The sequence below is a fragment of the Heptranchias perlo genome, chromosome 1, assembly GCF_035084215.1.
Source record: "Heptranchias perlo isolate sHepPer1 chromosome 1, sHepPer1.hap1, whole genome shotgun sequence".
In the NCBI taxonomy this organism is placed as follows: Eukaryota; Metazoa; Chordata; class Chondrichthyes; order Hexanchiformes; family Hexanchidae; genus Heptranchias; species Heptranchias perlo.
In genome coordinates, this window is record NC_090325.1 from 133,395,528 (window position 1) to 133,412,011 (window position 16,484).

Here is a 16,484-nt window from a genome sequence, read left to right on the forward strand (position 1 = left end):
CCTCCTAACAATAAAATTCACAAACTTGCAACCTCAACCCCCTCAAACGTACATCTTCCGGCTGGGGGCCGCCATAGCTGCAGTCATGACCTCCTCGGAGGATGAACAGCATCACCAGCCTCGCCGGCCACGCCGTCCACCTCTGACACATGGAGCTCCACAACACAGTGCTGTGACAAATCCACCTGCACAGCAGCAGGGAGGGCAACGGCAGAGAGAGATGCGTCACAGAAGGCACTACCCGCGCCACAGGGTCTACAGACCAAGGCTCAGCTTCCTGGACCTCTCTGAGCAGCAGAGCACACGGAGGCTCAGAGTCACTTGACATGTAGTCGTGGACATCTGCAGCCTCCTTCATGCCGAGCTGCTCCCGGCTGGCCCGAGCACCATCTTCTTACCTGTCGCTGTCAAAGTCACCACTGCCCTCAACAACTTCTCCTCCGCATTCTTCCAGGGTGCCACCAGGGACATCGCCAACGTCTCTCAGTCGTCTGCACAAAAGAGCCCTGCAAATACACCTAAACCCACTCTTCAGTGAGAGAACGGGTGGCATCAGGTGTGGGTCTTCATTGTGATCCTCAGGAAAGGGCATTATTGCACAAACCAGACAAGATTTGCAAAGACGTTGCAGTACTGGTGACAGTATATGTTATGTGAGTTGATCAGAAATCAAATATAAGTAAAAACCATGACAAATCCTCAAACACCCTTGTGCATCCTCTTCATGCTCACGACACGTTTGCCTTACGTTGCCTACTGCACATATGTGATGCATGCCCTGTGGCTGCAGCACAGGTAGTGGCAGGTTGGGTGAGGCTGACTGTGAAAGAGATGCATGAGAGGGTGAGTATGAGACAGAGCCATGAGATTGTATGAGGATTGGGTTGAGTGGTAGTGGCGGGATGAGTACTGGCGAGGTGAGTAAGTGCAGGTAAGATGAGGATGAGGTTTGAGTGGGTGTGAGGAGTGATGTGATAGAGTAGTGTTGGCTGTGCAGAAGGAGATGTGGGGTGGGGTGGTGATGTTGGCAGACGGAGTGTAGGGGAATGAGTAAGTGTACTCACTTTGGCTGACCTACTTAGGTCATTGAAGCGCCTCCTGCACTGTATGCAGGTGCGTGATATGTTGGTGGTGCAGGTGACCTCCTCTGCCACCTTGTGCCAGGCCTTCATGATGGCAGAGGCAGGCCACTTCCTCCCGTCTGCCGGGTGGAAGATCTCCCTCCTCCTCCTCCTCCTTCTCCTCACCCCATCCAGTAAGATCTGGAGTGAGGCATCATTAAACCTGGGAGCAGCCTTCCCCCTGGGCTGCTCCATGCTGTAATTTTGCCTATTTTCTGCAGCATCAGTCAGTGGAGGACTGCCCCTTTAAATAGGGCTCCTCCAGCTGACAGCCTATGATGTGGGTGCGCAGTCCGCCCACTGCGCAGCTTTCCAGCACGAAACCCGGAAGCCGAGGTAAGTGCCTTCAATTAGGCTGCGATCGCGTGCGGAGCACCCCGAATTCACTGGGCACGTTACCCACGCGCCCAGTCGACCCCCCGCTGCCAACCCGCCTCCCTCCTATAATCAAGCCCGTAGTTACTGCCGAGCGGCGGGCGACGTCCATTCACCATTCAGTACAATATCCGGCCCATTAGCTGTAAATGCGAAGCATTAGTTTAAGGTTGGGGGAAACTGCAGATGCAGTGCAGATTGGGGAATGTAACAGCCCAAGCTGCTGTTGAATTTAGAATCATTTTTTGCTTTCTTTGTAATCCTGAGATATAATTTTCACCTGTTGCATTATAATCCAAATATTATTTTGTTTACCACTCAGAAAATTTGGCACCACCCAAATTACCAGCTGTGCCTATCTCCCCCTCACCTTTGTCACTAATACTGACTAATAAATTTCCTAGATGGATGACTTTCAATTACCTATTCCAAAATAGACATACAATTGTGCTACATCTCCTGTATAACTTTGACTACAATTAAGAGCAATACTGAGTGGCTGTAATAAAGTCTAATACATTCTGAAATAGGGCATGCACCCAAAACATTAATTGGTACTTTCTCTTTACAGATGTTGGCCAGGGTTTTCCGTTTCTCCAGTTGCCAGCTTGTTATTTTCCTTCTAATCATTTTAATAGGTGGAAAATTGCAGGGTGGTGAGAACTGAAGCAGAAAAGCTGACTAACCTGCTGGATATTTCCAGCATTTTCAGCCTTTTATTCCTTGTCCACTGGGCAGCTTTATATAAGTATGGTCAGATAACATGTTGCATTCTGACCACGTTGCTCACAAATGTTATAATTTTTGTTTTAAAATTATTTTTTTTTGTTTTCATGTTTTGTATTAAATTACACTTGGCAATCTATTTCTCATAGAGTTCATTAGAAGTAGTATAACGGAAATGGCCCACTTTATGTCTAATCCCAAGTATTTAGGCCTCCATTCACTCACAGGTGTAACATGTGGCTTGAATATCGCCATGGTCATTCTATTCTGAATCACATAAACGACTTTGGATTTTTATGACAATCCAGCAGCCATTTTCTGGTATTAGCCCACAAGTAGGAACATAGGAACAGGAGTAGGCCATTCAGCCCCTCGTGCCTGCTCCGCCATTTGATAAGATCATGGCTGATCTGTGATCTAGCTCCATATACCTGCCTTTGGCCCATATCCCTTAATACCTTTGGTTGCCAAAAAGCTATCTATCTCACATTTAAATTTAGCAATTGTGCTAGTATCAAGTAGCCAGATTTATTGAATTCAGTTTCACAACTTGCCATGGTGGAATTTAAACACATGACGACTGGCTTGCTAGTCCAGTATCACAAACCACAGCACTAGTGTACCAGTAACTATTCTGGATGATGGCAAATTCTGCAGCAGTCTATTTATGGCTTCTGCAAAATATGAGTATATCTACTTGTCTAAAACAACACTTTTTTCACTCAGAAGAAACAAAATGGGCATTGATAGCAATGTATGATTATCTTCACAGTGAGATTCATAGATCTATATTAAAAGAAACATTGGTCACCACAAATTAAAGTTTACTTATAAAGGCTGATATTCCCAATATGGCCTCTGCGATTTTCCAATCCATGCCTGCAGCGATGCAGGTAGCACACCACAGGCAAGGATGCCGAATATAATTTTTGTCTTTTTATTGCCATTAATACATTTAGAAACTGCATTGTGCATTTGGAAAAAGAGTAAGAGCATTCCAAATATCTCAGTGTAATAAAGCCACCGAAAACAAAAGTGACAGCACTAGCAAAATAACAAATAAATAAAATTCTTGTACAAATATTCCGCAGTGAGTTCACAATTCAAATGCTCTTGCAAGTTATTAGCACCACAGTAAAAACTTTATTGCAAAACATACTGGCCACAATCTCATTGTTATCATTTTTTTAATTAAACTGTTATGCACCTAATGTGGATTGAAGTAATCAGTGCTAAGTGTGGACTTGCAACTGGAATGGAAAGTGAGAATTCTTTCAGAGGGAAAATGCAGAGAGCTAATTGTATGCAGTCTGTTGTATCATCAGTATTACTTGTCCCATTCTGCTTCTGATTGAGAGAAGCATTTTAACGCACACACAGCACAACATCTAAAACCCTCCAGTCCTGAAACCTGTAGTGATTCATACATTTTTAATTTCAGTGGTGCTTGTGAAATAAAAGGTTAATTTTCATCCAGACATTGACGATATTATTAATCCCTTTTGAGTATGTAGTTATTCAATTCAATCAGTTAATGTGCCTTAGCTCAGATCCTAACAATTTTAAAATGTTGAATATAGCCTCTCACTGTTGCCTCAGCTGAAATTCTGTCAAATTTACAAGCACACTTGTTTTACTTAGGATACATTTTATACTTCCTAGTGCCAATTGTGGACTCCACAGATTAATGCTAAAATCATTCTGCTACCTGTCTATAAAATAACTGCTGATGTTGTCTTTTATGATGTTGTCTTTTTAGCCATTTCTAAACAGTTTTTCTTCATTTATTTTTCCTGTATGCAATCACAAAGGGTGCAATTGTATTGCAGACTGATTCAACTGAACCACGCAACTCACTACAAATCCCAAAAACAAAGAGCTGGAGGCTAATAGAGATATAGAGATGACATTGAGAAAACGTGTGTGAGAGCCATAAAGAGTGTAAATAAACACAGGGACAGAGAGAAGGAAACACAAAGAACTTGAGAGTAAGAAAGAAGCAAAGGCTCAATTCCAAGAAGAAAGAACATACTTTTGTCTGCAAGCAATGCCATAAGAACTCAACATTTTTTTTATTCATTCATGGGACGTGAGCATCGCTGGCAAGGCCAGCATTTATTGCCCATCCCCAATTGCCCTTGAGAAGGTGGTGGTGAGCCGCCTTCTTGAACTGTTGCAGTCCATGTGGTGAAGGTTCTCCCACAGTGCTGTTAGGTAGGGAGTTCCAGGAATTTGACCCAGCGACGATGAAGGAACGCCGATATATTTACAAGTCGGGATGGTGTGTGACTTGGAGGGGAACGTGCAGGTGGTGTTGTTCCCATGTGCCTGCTGCCCTTGTCCTTCTAGGTGGTAGAGGTTGCAGGTTTTGGAGGTGCTGTTGAAGAAGCCTTGGCGAGTTGCTGCAGTGTATCTTGTAGATGGTACACACTGCAGCTATGGTGTGCCAGTGGTGAAGGGAGTGAATGTTTAAGGTGGTGGATGAGGTGCCAATCAAGCGGGCTGCTTTGTCCTGACTGGTGTCGAGCTTCTTGAGTGTTGTTGGAGCTGCACTCATCCAGGCAAGTGGAGAGTATTCCATCACACTCCTGACTTGTGCCTTGTAGATGGTGGAAAGGCTTTGGGGAGTCAGGAGGTGAGTCACTCACCGCAGAATACCCAGCCTCTGACCTGCTCTTGTAGCCACAGTATTTATATGGCTAGTCCAGTTAAGTTTTTGGTCAATGGCGACCCCCAGGCTGTTGATGGTGGGGGATTCGGTGATGGTAATGCCGTTGAATGTCAAGGAGAGTTGGTTAGACTCTCTCTTGTTGGAGATGGTCATTGCCTGGCACTTGTCTGGCGCAAATGTTGCTTGCCACTTATCAGCCCAAGCCTGGATGTTGTCCAGGTCTTGCTGCATGCGGGCACGGTCTGCTTCACTATCTGAGTGGTTGCGAATGGAACTGAACACTGTGCAATCATCAGCGAACATCCCCATTTCTGACCTTATGATGGAGGGAAGGTCATTGATGAAGCAGCTGAAGATGGTTGGGCCTCGGACACTGCCCTGAGGAACTCCTGCAGCAATGTCCTGGGGCTGAGATGATTGGCCTCCAACAACCACTACCACCTTCCTTTGTGCGAGGTATGACTCCAGCCACTGGAGAGTTTTCCAACTGATTCCCACTGCCTTTTGGCCATATTTCTTGTGGGCTTCTTGCCACCACCACCCCCCCCCGCCCCCCACTGCGGATATAGGATGTCCCTCTTTCTGTCCACCTTTTGCACCCAAGACCTCTTGTGCATCAGCAGTGAACCTTAATGCATGTACTCTCGCAGGCCTGGTACCAAATCAGATCAGCAGATTGGTGAGGTCTGGCATGCAGATTGGAGGATGTAGGATTTAGTAGTGCGCAACCTTTATTCAATGTTTTGACATAACTCATCAGTTTTTAAACATAGGGACGGGACCTGCATTTGTGTTTTATCTGTGCGATGCCTGATCTCCGTTCAGACTGTGTGCAGACAGCAGACTGCTATTTTTAGCAAATAACAGTACTGGCTACCTTTAAGAGATTTTAAGAGACATCCTCCCTTTAAGAGATTGGGGCTCCCCCTGCTGGTGGAAAGTGCGCATTTCCTTGAAACGTTGGGCCCGATATTACCATGGCAGCGGGTTCGCGGCGGGGGGGTCGATTGGGCGCGTGGGTAACGTGCACGGTGAAATCAGTCTGCCCCGCGCGCTATCGCAGGCTGATTGGATCCACTTACCTCTTGTTCCGGGTTCCCCGCTGCTGAGCTGCACGGCGGGCGGACTGAGCATGCGCAGTAAGGTCTGTCAGCTGGAGGAGCTCTATTTAAAGGGACAGTCCTCCACTGACTGATGCTGCAAGAAATAGGAAAAATTACAGCATGGAGCAGCCCAGGGGGAAGGCTGCTCCCAGGTTTAATGATGCCTCACTCCAGGTATCATTGGATGGGGTGAGGAGGAGGGGGAGGACAGAGATCTTCCCCCCAGCAGGCGGGAGGAAGCGGCCTGCCTCTGCCACCAAGAAGGCCTGGCTCAAGGTGGCAGAGGAGGTCACCAGCGCCACCAACATATCGCGCACCTGCATACAGTGCATGAGGCGCTCCAATGACCTAAGTAGGTCAGCCAAAGTGAGTACACTTACTCATTCCCCTACACTCCGTCTGCCACATCACCACCCCACCCCACATCTCCTTCTGCACAGCCAACACTACTCTGTCACATCACTCCTCACACCCACTCAAAGCTCATCCTCACCTTACCTGCACTTACTCACCTCGCCAGTACTCATCCCGCCACTACCACTCAACCCAATCCTCATACAATCTCATGGCTCCATCTCATACTCACCCTCTCGTGCATCTCTTTCACAATCAGGCTCACTCAACCTGCCACGACCTGTGCTGCAGCCACAGGGCATGCATCACATATGTGCAGTAGGCAGCGTAAGGCAAACGTGTCATGAGCATGAAGGGGATGCACAAGGGTGTTTGAGGGTTTGTCATGGTTTTTACTTATATTTGATTTCTGATCAACTCACATAACATATTATATTGTCACCAGTACTGCCACGTCTTTGCGAATCTTGTCTGGTTTGTGCAATAATGCCCTTTCCTGAGGATCACAATGAAGACCCACAACTGATGCCACCCATTGTGTCACTGCAGAGTGGGTGTAGATGTATTTGCAGGGCTCTTTTGTGCAGACGACTGAGAGACGTCGGCGATGTCCCCGGTGGCACCCTGGAAGGATGCGGAGGAGAAGTTGTTGAGGGCAGTGGTGACTTTGACAGCGACAGATAAGAAGATGGTGCTCGGGCCAGCTGGGAGCAGCTCGGCATGAAGGAGGCTGCAGATGTGTATGACTACATGTCGAGTGACTCTGAGTCTCCGTGTGCACTGCTGCTCAGAGAGGTCCAGGAAGCTGAGCCTCGGTCTGTGGACCCTGTGGCGAGGGTAGTGCCCTCTGCGATGCATCTCTCTCTGCGGTTGCCCTCCCTCCTGCTGTGCAGGTGGATGTGTCACAGCACTGTGTTGTGGAGCTCCACGTGTCAGAGGTGGACGCGTGGCTGGTGAGGCTGGTGATGCTGTTCGCCCTCCGAGGAGGTCATGACTGCAGGTACAGCGGCCCCCAGCCGGAAGATGGACATCTGAGGGGGTCTGCAAGGTAGGTAAATGTGTCTGGACACCGGGGTAAGTATGCAAGTTGGTGAATTTTGTGGTTAGGAGGAGGGTGGTGGAGGCCAAACTTTGTGCAAAGTGACAGAGTGGCCTCCTGCAATGAGTGAGGCTCTCCCCCCACCACCGTCAAATGGACCTTTGCAGCTGCCACAGGCTGATGGCTGTGTTTCCCCCAGTACGGGAAATAGTCCCAGTTGTTTGCAAAATCCCAACCCTCCTAAAATATCACGTTAATCAGGTCTCTAAACGACCTGAAATACCAAAATAAATACCTTAAGTGGCACCCTGCCGGCTTTAATTGCCGGCGGGAGTCCCACATGCGGGGGCTGCGCGCGCATGTCAGCGCGTCAGTGGGGAACCCGGAAATGGGGCGGGTTGGAGCCGGGATTTTGCTTACAATTTTCAGTTGAAAATTTTTCTTCAATTTTGTGCATATTCACTTTTTTTTCTTAAGAAGTGTTGGGTCATTTATAACTGCTGAAATTTTAGGCTTCAAATCTTAACCTATTATAAGTACTACAGCTCTCCTACTAGAGATTTCCAGTACTATTAAACTTGCCTTCCAACAGATTCACTTCAACTATTCAAAGTACTTTCACTGTAGACGTTCAGGCCTTAACATAAGAACATAAGAAATAGGTGCAGGAGTCGGCCATATGACCCCTTGAGCCTGCTCCGCCATTCAGTTAAATCATGGCTGATCTTCTACATCAACTCTATTTTCCTGCCCGATCCCCATATCCCTTGATTCCCTTATTGTCCAAAAATTTAAAGTGATATTTATTTCTTTGGGTGGCCAAAGACAGAATAACTCTATTGATGGAGTGTACAGTGTGGTGCTGGCTCATTGACTATGCATTTTTATTAGCCGGCAGCTGCAATGATGACTTGTGTGGTGCCATTCTGCAACCTGTTGCTATTCTTCTTCAGATTGCCACTTTTGCTAACGAGCTATGACCAACGTCACAGTTTGACTCCCCAGTGGGAACCATTTCTCACTTTTTTAAATGGTTATGCATTTGCATTAGTTAGCAGCTATGCTGGTTTCATGTGCTCTGAGACATACTGCACACACAAGGGAATTATGTAAATGCAGCTGTAGTCAATGGAAAGTAAAATCAGGCAGGGTGTAAAATGGGTGGCTGGTCCGATGCGGTCAGTTTCCCACCAGCAGTGTTAGGTTAAAATTACCACCTAAGACATTCCCTTGTCTATAGAACAATTATCTTGACTGTTTTCAGACCAGAGCAAGCAGGTAAATAAAGCTACAATTATCCATTAGCGTACTTGAGAACACCATATTACTAGTTTGATTCTCTGAGTGAATACACTGGCTGAATAAAATGTGCAGTCACCCGAGCTGAATTATTTTAACCCTGCGAATGCTGTAAAGAAAACAAAGAAAAATAATCCATCAAAAGCAAAATACTGCGGATGCTCGAATCATAGAATCGTTGGGTGCTAAATTGGGCCGTGTAGCACCCGTTGTTTCGGCGCTACACGGCGTCTCTGACAGCCAAGATGGTGACTTGGATGCGCACGCACGTTTCCAGCATGACATGCGCCGGACGCCATCTTGATATAGGAGTTAGCGCAGGCGCAGATAATGAACGCTGGAATCATGTAAAGTAGGGAGAAAATGGCTTCAATCAGTGTGCAATGCTAATTTAAAGTGATAGACACCATTTTGGGACTTAACGCTCAACTCAATGTACAGTCTTAACCCCGACTGTCTGATTGTGTCTTAGAGGGCCTGGAGAACCCCCTACCAGTGCTACTTAAAGGGTTCATGCAGGATTTACAGGTTAGTGGCTGGATTATTGCTTCTGGCTGCCCAGACATTTGTAACTGTTTTTGGAGGTCTCCTACACTTGAATACTAGAACGCAGGGACATATCCTAACATTTAGAGCCAGGACGTGCAGGAGTGAAGTTAGGAAATGCTTCTATACGCAAAGGGTGGGAGACGTTTGGAACGCTCTTCTGCAAACGGCGGTTGATGCTAGCTCACTTGTGAATGTTAAATCTGAGATTGTTAGATTTCTGTGAACCAAGGGATATGGGGCTAAGATGGGTATATGGAGTTAGGTCACAGGTCCATCATGATCTCATTGAATGGCGGAACAGGCTCGAGGGGCTAAATGCCATGGCCACTTGTTGCCCCCTGAAATGCACCACCTTCTCCTGAAAGAAAGCGGGACGTGTGTCTGGGTGATGTGCCTGTCATGGTTGAATAGATGCCAGTGTGTGTGGTTTGTGAGTTGTGGGTGGGCGGCTTGCAACAGTGGTAATGTGTAAGGGTGAGAGGAAGCATCTGGTTGGAAGAGTTGAGTACTGGTGGAAAGAGTTTATTGGTATGTGGGTGATGGGGGGTGTAGTGCGTGGTGCAGTTGGTATGCGACAGCACTTGCCAGATGACCTTACTCACCTTGACCACTCATGTCAAAGCATTGAACTTCTTCCTGCACTGCATCCATGTTCATGATGCTGTGCTCCTGGCATTGACTTCATCCCCCGCTGCCCCCCCCCCCCTCCCAGTGCCTTTTGGATATATGTCTGGTGGGCCTCTTGCTGCCTCCCCCCTCGTTTATAGGATGTCCCTCCTTCTGTCCACTTCTTGCACCAAGGTCTCTAGTGCATCAGCAGAGAACCTTGGTGCATGCGCTCTCGCAGGCCTGGTACCAACTCAGATCGACAGATTGGTGAGGTCTGGCGTGCAGATTGGAGGATGTGGGATTTAGTAGTGTGCAACCTTTATTCAATGTTTTAACATAACACATCAGTGTGTAAACATAGGGATGGGATCTGCATCTGTGTTTTACGTGTGCGATGTCTGATCTCCGTTCAGACTCCATGCAGACAGTAGACTGTTATTTTCAGCATATAACAGGTACCAGCTACCTTTAAGAGATCGAGCACCACCTGGTGGTGGTGAGTGTGAATTGCTTTGATTCCACCTGCAAGGCCTGGAATGGAACGCTGATTGCAGGCGAGTCCTTGGGTGGGCCGAAATTTGCGTCCTGCCTGCGCAGGGGTCATTGGGCGTGGGGTAATAGAACATCACGCTACCTGTGCCCAAAAACCGCCCCATCTAATTTTTCCCCATGTCGTCTGGTTCTTGACCCTTCCTCCAATTGGAACAGTTTCTCTCTATCTACTCTGTCTAGACCCTTCATGATCAAATCTCCTCTCAACCGTCTCTGTTCCAAGGAGAACAACCCCAGCTTCTCCAGTCTATCCACGTAACTAAAGTCCCTCATCCCTGGAATCGTTCTAGTAAATCTCTTTTGTACCCTCTCTAAAGCCTTCACATCTTTCCTAAAAATCTGAAGATCTGAAATCTGAAATAAAAACAGAAAATGCTGGAGAAGCTCAACAAGTCAGGCAGCATCTGTGGAGAAAAAATAATCCATCACAGATAAAAATCCTCCATTGTCATCACAGTGGACAGACTCTGTATTCAGCACTGTCTCTGTGCACTTTTCCACCAGTGTTACTATCAACGGATTATCTTATTATGGTAATATTGAACTCCTTCTTGTAGCTGCTGTGTCCTTTGTGGAGCATTTTACATCATCACATTTTTTTTTCCCCCTTGAGACCTTTCAAGACTTGTTTAGCTGGGGGATTTTGTTGAAGTGTTCAGCATTTTTTTGGAGGGAGCATCTCTAATGTCCCACCCATATTTTGTTCCTCTTGAGGATTACCTCTATCAAGATGTCCACTTTACTTCCTGTAAATTTATTTTTCTTGGTTACCTTTCCTCAGACCTGCAATTCCAACAATATTTGAATTTGCCCTTCTAAGTGCATAGGCAATTTGGTCTTTAATGGAGCCCAGAACATAATCAACATAGTGTTAGCAGGGGTTTCGCCTTACTTTCTGATAGGGAAAGTATTTTCCCAGCTGCATTTCATGGGATGAAATCACCAAAATTGCCCATGTGTATGGGCTACGCATACATACTGATACATACATGATTCTTAATGCAATTGCAGAGAAATAATAGGCCCAAAATGTTGTGTGGATCATGCTGTCATTTGATGCATTTAGGCCTCTTCTGAGTAAACTTAATACACAAAGTAAGGGCACTTCACAAAACTTTAATTAGGCCTTCCTAATTTTACACTATTGTAGTACAGTCAAGCACAAGAAGTTATTCCTAAAGCAAAACATAATATCTGCATCACATGTCGTTCCAGTTAGCAATATATGCAATTGCTGATTGATTGACTAATCAAACTGACCAACTAACCAGCCAGGGTTTGCTTTTTTGTTTCCCCGTGACTAAATGGTGTGACCAAAAACAAATCCTGTAGCTGAATAAAATTTATTTTGGACAGGCTATAGATTCTTCTTACAGTTAAAGATACATAGGCTCTGAAATTCCCCAGGGGTCCTGCTGTAACTCTGTTAGGAAACTGGTGGAAGCCCCAGGGAATTGGCAAAAGGAAGTGCCGGGTCTCCACTGTTTCCAGGGGTCTACATATTCCTTTGTAAGGGGCAGGATTTGTGTCCGCTCTTTACAAGGTAGATGACAGGCTAGGGGCAGGGGTGCTGGGGCTGGGGTTTCCTAAGCCAGGAGTTCCTACAGTTGGTCTACAGAAAGAACCCAGTGAAGTAGTGATGTCTGTTATGCCAAGTGAGGTGAGGAACATTTGGGCAACACTGGTAGGATCCAGGCCAGGAAAGCAGCCTGAACTCCCAAAGAGGAAGAGATATATATATATATCTTAAACTCCTGAATCGGCCCTCTTGCTCTGTGCCCCATGCAAATGAAATGTCTTTCCACTGACCCAGCAAATTCCAGCAGAACCCTCGAGGAATTTCAGGACCATTTTGTTTTTTCTATGAAGGACATGTCAATGTCTAAACTCTTTGTTACAGGGAACATTTCTGCAAAGGCCATGAATGTTCAAGTGACTTTTTTTTATAGCACACTACACCATGTTACGGATCAGCAGCTTTCTACAGTGCTAATAGCAGAAAGTATAGGGAGGTCAAGTCCAGGATTGATGTCATCATAACTATGTGTGTAGTGCTGCTGCAAAAGAACAGTGGCGATTTAGTACCACCACTCAAACTGAAAAATTGTTTTTTAATTTAATAAATGGCTACGAGGAGCCTAACATTTCTTCACAATATTTATGGCTGATACACAGATTATTCTGTTTTCCGTGATCATTTCCCTGTGAAACTTGATCATGCTGTTTCAGGTAAAATTGGCTGCATGGTTATATATATTGTTATTAAACTTGTGATGCATGTTCTTAATACACCAGCTGAAATATATTTTCAATATTTTTAGCAAACGGGCAAGTAGAAAAAGGAGTGCTTTCTTAGCATTGTACAGGCCTGGTACTTGTAATAGTCTATTGCTATTTTTGCATATTAATTCAATGCAGGTACACTAAGCAATTTACAACTCATAATATCAAAATTACACAAAAGGATAACTTTTTAGCATTCCTTCTTGTGACTATCATGCAGATTTTATTTTAACAAATTTTCTAGTGAGTTTTTCTTTAAGGTTATGTTACTAAGCCCTGTTGCAGCAAGCTTCTCATTGTACTTTGTGTAGCCTTAATAAGCCTTCAACTTGAACTTAAGTAATCACTTTGATTGCCCAGTATGCTGCAAACCACAACTAAAACTAATACACTTTGATTTTTAGATGAAATCAATTCTTGTGCTGTGTTATTTCAAAAGTTCTGCAATGGGATTGAACTAGAGATTCTCTATAATGGAAAAATTACATGACCTGTACCTAGGAAGTGGTTGTTCTGCTGTAACAATAAACTTGTGAAGATTGAATGGATGCTAGTTTGCGATTCTTTCTAATATTTGGGGATATTTGAGATTTTCTGTACTACAGGAATTTCTCTATGGATAATTACACTCACTATACATATTTAAATTAGGTAAAATGTAGGCAAAATGCATTCTAACTTGGAGTAAAGAGGTACGTCTAAGGTAGGTGTTTCATGAATAAATAGAGAATAGACCACAAATTAGTTTTAAAAAGGGAAGTATTATAAATATAAGGTGATAACACAGAAAAAAATAGAAATGAGACAGGTAGATCATGAACACTGGCGGAGTGCGAAGGAATACTGGTAGTCAAGGGAAAATAGCACTTTTTTTTAGTCAAAGTATGGGCAGGACCATTAAGAAATGAAAGGACTATCTTATACTAAAAGCGAGGGAGTAGCAGAGATAATTAAGAAGTATTCTGCACCAGTTTCTACAGAGGAAGGTGAAAACAGGGCCATTGGAGTACCCGAAGAGGATGTAGACAATCCATTATTGAAGATAAATATTCAAAAGGACACTATATTAAAAATGTAAATGACACTAAAAATAGAAAAGTCACCAGGTCCAGATGGTATGCATCCCAGTATACTGATGAAGTCTGGGGAGAAGGTAACGGAGGAGCTTTCCAAAAATCTTTGGAAATGGGTATTGTGCCAAACGAGTGGCCCATCACCACCCTCTCAGAGGAACTGGGGATGGGCAATAAATATCGGTCTTGCCAACGACAGCCACAAATAATGGCAGAAAATAATAAGCCAGGAAATTATCGGCCAATTAGTCTTGCTTTGGCTGTGAATAAACTCCTAGACATGGATTTTTCTCTGCCATTGGAAGTAGGCTAGGGCAGGACTTCGGCCTGCTGGACCACTCTGTGACCTCCACCCATTTTTCTGGGTCAGAGTCAATCAATCATGCAGGGCAGGCTCTCAGCGGTATCTCTTCGCTTGAGAGAGGAATCTGCTACTGCCGGGGAGGGAAATGAAACGGTGCTGCCGTGACGCACTCACTGCAGCAACTCAAAGGGGTGGGGCCATTGTTAAACGGGATGAAGCCCTCTAAATATTTCTAGAGGGGCTTGGAATGAGCCCAGTTTCAGTGGAAGTGCAATTGGGAAAGCTGAGGAGGCAGATGTGGTGGACACATTATACCTCCCAGCCTGTCCTCCTACCACCACAATCTCCCCACCGCCTTCTTTCTTCTGATCTCATTCTGCATCAGTGTTTCAGGGGTGGGAAGGAAGGGAAATCAGGTGCAGCCTCAAGTCCCATGCCCCTGCCATCTTTTACATGCAGCGGCACAGTGAATGTGTGGGTGGCCAACATCCATTGCAGTTGTAGGAGGAATTAACTGCCTTAAACTTGCCCTCAAAATGTAGTAAGTAGCCAGACTGAATGCTGGATAGGAAAGTGTTAATGCTAATTTAAATCATGAAGGCTTATACAAACTGAAAACGACCCCCAGGAGAATGTAGCTGTGTGTATAGCTAGATAGCAGATAGAAAGGTAGGAATGGATATAAAGTTTGCTGGTGATAAATTTGGGGCATGCCAAACTGCAAGAAGAATTCAGGAGATGGCTGGAAGACATAGTTATGTTAACAGGGTGGACAGATTGGTGACTGATGCAGTTTAATGAAGAGAAATGTGAAGTTGTACATTTTGTGGAAAAAACACAGTGAAAGGAAGTGTACCTTAAACTCCTTGTCATAAATCATCACCTTCAGGAGAGAAGAAATAAGGAGAAAATGTAAAAAAATAAGCAGGAATACAGCGGTCCTAATGAATCAATCAGTACAACATGTTTATGTGCACGTATATCTTGCAGCTTAATGGCAGTGTCCCGCTGTGAATTCCTATTCTAAACAATTATGCTTTTCAATAATTTAGTTGAGCGTTTCAGCAATGAAGGACAAGGAACATTTCTTTTGTACCTGCTTAGAATCTGCTTCATGAAAATGTTCCCACTGACTTGCATGTCTGCTAAGCTTTAGCTCCTGTCATGTGCTATTGCCCTGATTCTAACTCTGGGTGGCAGTCGTGCAGGGGGTCCGAGGAGCACGCCAAACCATCCCAACCTTGGCAGCGTGAGGCCTGGGAGATTTTAACTCCTGTCAATCTCCCACCCGAAACCGCAGGTGGCTGATGGGCGAGAGCAGAATGTTGGGCAGTAGGCAGCCGCCAGGGACTGAGGGAACGATCCCCAACACTCAGGTAAGCTACCAGGAGGGGGTTCAGGAGAGCCTTGTGATCAAGGGAGGGCAGGAAGTCCAGAGAAGGGGAGGCCTAAACTTGCCTTGTGGCGCCCGGTGGAGCACTCCTCCTCCTGGCCCCTCGAGGAAAGTCAAAAAAGGTAAAACCTCTTACCTTTTTGGCCTCAACTCCTTTCTCATTAGGTTGGACTTGCAGGAAAGCCACAGCAGCTTCCCCATGCAGGCCCTGGTTACAATAGTAGTTGGGCCCCAATGATGTCATCGGAGCCCGATCTGCATATTTAATGAGGGACCTTGCTGGTTTCTGGTGAGTGTCCTTCCCGCCTGCTCAGAAGAGCAGGTTAAAATTGGAATCTGCAGGAAGACAGCGAAACCTGAGCTGGTAAGTCCCATGGGTGATTTTAACTGCCTACCTCACCACCAACCCCCCCTCCCAACCACTGTTTCTGCCTTAGGGGCCGGGTTAAAATCTCCCCAATCAAATATAAATACAAAAATGACTTGAAAAATTGGAGCTTTTTTCATTAGAACAAAGCAGATTACAGGGCAATCTGATACAAGTGTTTAAAACTATTGAAGGATGGGGCAGGGTAGATAGAAGCAGAATCCTTCCAGTAGTTGAGGGGTCCAGAACAAGGGGCCATACATACCAGATTAACTGTAGGAGATTTAGAACAGACAGCAAGAAAAATGTCTTTATACAAAGAGTAATGAGGCTGTGGAATTTACTTGCAGGGTTAGCAGTTGAGGACAGGTGGATTTTAACTTGCAGCAGGTTTCTGGTGGGAAACTGCGCTGAAGAGTTAATCTCCTGCCCACCCACGGCAGAATGAGGCCATGGCGATTTTAACCACATTAACTTGCCATCAGCTGACATCGTGCTCTTGACCACCCGATTTCCACAGGCCAGCCGTTCCAGGTGGGAAGTCAGCAGGCAGCATGTTAATGAGGCCCGACAGTTAAATCGCTGCATCCTCATTCTGTTGCGAGCGGTCGGGAAATTAACTCACCGGTCGGAGTCTTGCTGCAAATTAAAATCCACCCCAGGGTT